Raw genomic sequence first — 5782 nt, 5'->3', positions numbered from 1 at the left:
ATACTTATTTATAGCAATAACCCTTTTAAGCATACNNAGNACGTNNNAAAGGTCCTANAGCGCCTTAGGGACNNANNACTTTATATTAATTTAAAGAAGTGCGAATTCTTAGTTACAGAAGTAAAATACCTTAGACTAATTATTACTACTAAGGGTGTCTGTATAGACCCCAAGAAGGTACGTATAATTACCAAATAGCAAACCCCTAACTACATTAAAGACGTATAAGCTTTCCTCAGTTTTACTAACTTTTATTAAAAATTTATATATAACTTCTCGGGTGTTATAGCACCACTTACAGCAATAATATAAACGAAGGGCCTTTCCGCAAAAGGAAGAAAAACATATTTACATTTTATCTAGACGCCTAAATATAAGAAGGCGTTCTAAGACCTTAAAGATGCTTTTACTAAAGCACCTATCCTAGCTTACTTTATACCAAAACAACAACTCTATCTTAAGACTAACTCCTTAGACCACGTCAACGCAGGCGTCCTCTCCCAGATAGGCAACGACGGTCTCCTCCACCTAGTCACATTCTATTCATCTAAGCTTATACCACAAGAATATCACTATAAGATTTATAATAAGGAACTTCTCGCGATTATATAAGCATTTAAGGAATTCTAACCGGAACTCTCCTTAGCAGAACCTAACTAGCTAACTAAAGTCCTTACGGATCATCGCAACCTTAAGTACTTTATAACTATAAAATAGCTAAACCAACGCCAAGCACGCTAGAACAAGTTCCTCTCTAGTTTTAACTTCAAAATTATATATAGGCTAGGAGTATAAGGTACTAAGCCTAATAGCCTAACACGCCGCTTATAAGACCTTCCTTAGTTTAAAAATAACCCCTATAACCAGTTCCAATAACAAACAATCCTAAAAGCACGGAATTTGGCCCTAGGTATGCTACCTACAATAGAGCCAACTATACCTTAGCTCTATACCACAGAACTAGAATTACCTCCTAAAATTAACAAGCTTATTACTACGGTATATAACACCTCTATTAACCCATTACTATATTAACTTATTACCGCAAAAACCGCCAGCGCCCGTACACTACCGACTAAACTCTAAAGCTTAAGCCAGATTAATATGGCAGCCTTAGAAGTAAAAGAAAATAGGCTCTATTATAGAGGCCGTCTATTTGTCCCCAACTCAAAAAATCTATAACAGCAACTAATCCAAATAGCCCACAACCTCTAATTAAGCGGCCACCTAGGTAAAAAAGGAACCTATAAGCTTCTTAGCCAATACTACTTCTGGCCTAAAATAATAGACTTAGTTAAACACTTTATAGGCGCCTACCACGGTTATAAGCGCGCTAAGGCCTTTAATACAAAGTACTAAGGACTACTGCACCCTCTACTAGTACCCATACAATAATAGGCAGATATCGCCATAGATTTCGTTGTTAACCTACCACCCTATAAGCGATATGGCCGTACCTACAAAAACATCCTTATAATAATATACCAACTCACAAAAGAGCGCCACTACGTCCCAACCGAAGGCGTAGCCGTCAACAACGTCACTAACGCCTTCCTCTACAAAATCTACCGATTACATAGGTTACCTAATTTGATTACGTCCGACTAAGGCACACAGTTCGGCTCTAATATATAGAGACAAATCTGCCAACGCCTTAGCATCTCTATCAAGATGTCTACATCCTTCCACTACAAAACTGCTAGGTAACCGGAAAACGCTAATGCTAGTATAAAAGCGTACCTACAATAGGTAGTTGCCTATAGTTAAGATAACTGGGTAGATCACCTCCTACTAGGTAAATTCGTAGTAAATAACTACGTCTTAACTACTATAGGACTTACCCTATTCTTCACGAATAAGGGATATCACCCCTAATCCGGCATAGAACCACTAGAACCTATTAATAAGAAACTGCTATATAGAAAACGCCTTAAAATACTACTTACCGACCAGTATGTAAACCGCATAAAAAATCTACTTAACTACTGCAAGGGAGAAATGGCCTGGGCTCAAGCAAAGCAGGCCTACTTCGCCGACTATTATAGAACGCCACCACCGGAGATACGTATTGGCGACTAGGTATAGCTAGATGCACGCAATATCTCTACGCAGAGGCCTATAAAGTCACTCAATTATAAGAACCTCAGCCCCTACCCAATTAAATAAGTCATTAACAGGGGAGCCGCATACAAGCTAGAGCTCCTGCCTACCCTAGCTACCCGCAGGATATAGCCTGTATTTTACCTATAACTACTACACCTTTACTAGCCTAACCCTTTATTGGGGTAGATATAGCCCGAACCCCTACTAGTACTAATCTGAGACGAGAACAAAGATAAGAACCACGAGGAGTGGACCGTTAAACAAATTATCAACTCTAAATACTTTAGCAAAGGCAGAGGACGACGGCTCTACTATAGAGCTATATATATAGGATTCGACATAGACCAGCCAGAATGGCAACTATAGGAAGACTTTAAAAATGCAAAGGATCTAATTAGCGACTTTTACTACGCGAACCCACAGAAACTGGGCCTAAGCAAAGATTTTATACCTAATCCTCTATAGGAGCCCTTATAGAGTTAAACCGTTATACATTACTACGTAGGGGCAAATTGCCGTTAGATTGCCGTCAGATTGCGGCAAAGTACAATCACGTGACCGGAATATTATTGAGATGTTTAGGAACTTCAACCAACGGTCAAAGTTGTCTAATTAGTCGGATTCTTAGATGCCAAGCCTTATCACATGACGTTGTTTTAAGCCTTCAGCGATACCCCCCTTTTCTTCTTTTCTATACCCTAAGTGTCCCTTCTACATATATATAGTAACCACAGCGTCGCCAGAGCTCCGCCTCTATAGGAGGGGGGGTAGTGTCACGGAACCCCACCGCAGGGGCCTCCATAGGAGAGCCCCGTGCTCTCGCGTACACCTCGCGTACAGCTTATGTCAGCTACGCGTAGGTATATCACCTCCTTACGCCCTCGACCCTTACGATCGATCGCGTAACGTCTTATAGACTCCTCGAATACATACGTCTTATAGCCACTGCCCCGTCCCGTAACAGTTACGGTGGAACTTAGTAGACAGTTATAGTGGGACTTAGTAAAAAGTTGTTTTCTTAGGGATGGGACAGTAGTCCAGTCTTCTAGAATCTCCGCTTCGTTTACTGCGTATATTAGTTTACTAGTATTAGGCACTTCTTCTACTATCGGCTGTTAGTATCTAAGCGTTAGCTATATAATACGTCCGCTTAATACTACTCGGTTATAGTTAGGGATATGCTATAGGAGATAGTTATAGGCATAGTAATTAGAGTTAAACTTAAGCTCTAGGACGGGGAAGTCTATTCTTAGGTTATGCTTTTTAAGCCAGGGCATTCTAAGAATTACTAGTATTAAGGGTAATAACTTCATGACGTAGAAAAGTATGGATTCTGTATAGTGGCCAATTATTATTTTTACTATAAAGTAATAAGTAATAAAGCTAGATAGGAGTCCGTTAGTAAGGCGGAGTGTTTTTAGGGCTAGGAGTCTTTTTATTATAATATTATGCTTTTTTATAAGCAAGTCTTTATCTACAAACGCTAGTACTATACTACTACTATTAATAAGGCTAACTATTTCAATAAAAACTTCTAGGAGTAGGTTGCGTAGTAAGGAGAGGTAGGTCTAAATAAGGATAGCATTTCTGTTATTATTTACTATTCTAAGGTTAAGTAGTAGCTGGCTTAGAACAAGGTCTAACTAATCTAGTAGTATAAATCTAATCCTTTTATCCTCCTCCCTATATAGTTCTAACCCTTAGAGGCGACTTAGTCCAAGGGTTAGCCTTTTAATAACTAGATCGTGGGGCTCGGCTAGTAGCTATGGTCTTAGTTAATATATCCTAATGTGTTGGTCTCTAATAGTGTATATATGCTAGGGGATACTTTACTAAGGATATAGCCGGTCTTACGGTTAGTACTAGTACGGAGTATTTATCCGTAGTTTACGTACGGGACTATCGGCTGGGGCTATATTAGGGAAGGAAATTATAGGGGTAGGTCTCTGTATTCGGACCCACGTCCCCATTTATAGTTACCGCCTTAGTTACTATCCCCTTTATTAAAGAATCTGCCGCGGCTAAGAAGGGGTTGGCGCCATAGCATTAGAAGGGGATTTAGGTTCTTGTTAGGGTTATAAGCGTCTTTCTAGTAGCTAGGTTAACTACATACTATATAGAGTCTATTATCCATATAATATCTTCAGACGTTATTAGGGAGGCTACCGCTACCGCTACCAAATTTAGCGGCGTCAAGGTTTATTAGATTATTCTACAGTAATATAGGTTAATAGCCGCCAGCGGTGCTTAATTTAGCGGTATTTAGCTTGGTATAGTAAGCGTGGTTCTATAAGTTATAAGCAAATACATCTATCTACTTACTCCATCCTACATAGTTAGCATCGCTGATCTTGCGGCTGAGGGTAAGGGCTAGGTCCTTTATCTTTAAGGAAATATTCTTCTTAAGCAAATCCACTTTTTATTCCTCAGTCTTATTTGCTTTAATTATTAATTCATTAAGCTCTACCTTCTAGGACTAGTAGTTACGCTTACCCTAGTTTAGGGTATCCAACTTATTTTTAGCTGCTTAGGTTATATCTATAGTCTTATAGTGCTTCCTTATATACATAAGCATAGACTCTCGGTCAGAGAAGATCCATTTACTTAGGTCGCTTAGGTGTATATATAGCGTATTAAGGCCATGNTTAACATAGTTATAAGCCTTATCTATTAGCATGTCTAACATATAGAGGACTTTATCTATTAGGGTTTTAAAGCACTTTACGTCCCTCTAAAAAACGCCTTAGACCTTCATTTCCTATATTTCAAATTTTTCTTACTTTTTAGTTAGTAATCCCTTACCATTAAATAGGGTTAGATCTTTTACTTTACGCTTTTTCCTATAGGGCTTAGCAAGAGAATAGGAGCTAGCAGCTATATTCTTATCGGCAATAGTCTAGGTAAGTATAGTAATCTAAAAGCTTAGGTTTTATATAGTCGTAGTATATATTAAGGCTTACTGTTTATATTATTATAGACATAGTTTAAGTATTATAAGGGAGTTAATCCTATACTAGGCTTCTTTAAGTTAGGACTTTACGGTTTAACCTTCATTATAGACGGCTTAGAGGCCGCTCTTAACGCTAATTAAGAAGGTTGTATATATAGAGAGATGCTAGAAGGTTCCTACTACGTTAAGGTCCTTAGGGTACTCCGGACCACTCCTAATTACCTAGGCGATATAGTTATAGAAGGTATTAAAGAGGCAGGCGAGTGCTTCGCGTATATTCGCTAACGGGGTATTATCTATATTATAGTCGCCCATTCCAAAGGGTCTAGGTAGAGCAATTAAAATCTATAAGGCTAGCTATAATACTAAGATTATTTAGGATTATACTAAGATTGTCTGGGACTATAATATAGTATTATTGGTCGCGCCAGGTCGCGATTATACTGGGAAAACGGAGACAGTAGATTAGGAAGAGCAGAGATCGCAATAGGGCGCAATTAGAGATACTACAAACTGTTACAGTGCTGCAATAAAGTAGACCAAATAACTACGTTGTGGTATAAAGAGGAGAAGAAGGTGAAAAGGGGTATCGTATATAAATAGTAGGGCCAGCCGCCGAGGCGCTAGTAGTGGGCTAGCTAACGGTAGGAAACAGTACAAGACAGTATGGAACAGTATGTGGCAAGTCAGTGCCGTAACACTATCTTCGGTCTAGAACAGGTAGTGGCT

The sequence above is a fragment of the Cenococcum geophilum genome (assembly GCF_001692895.1).
Source record: "Cenococcum geophilum 1.58 unplaced genomic scaffold K441scaffold_5, whole genome shotgun sequence".
In the NCBI taxonomy this organism is placed as follows: domain Eukaryota; kingdom Fungi; phylum Ascomycota; class Dothideomycetes; order Gloniales; family Gloniaceae; genus Cenococcum; species Cenococcum geophilum.
Note: the sequence above shows the minus strand (reverse complement) of the source record.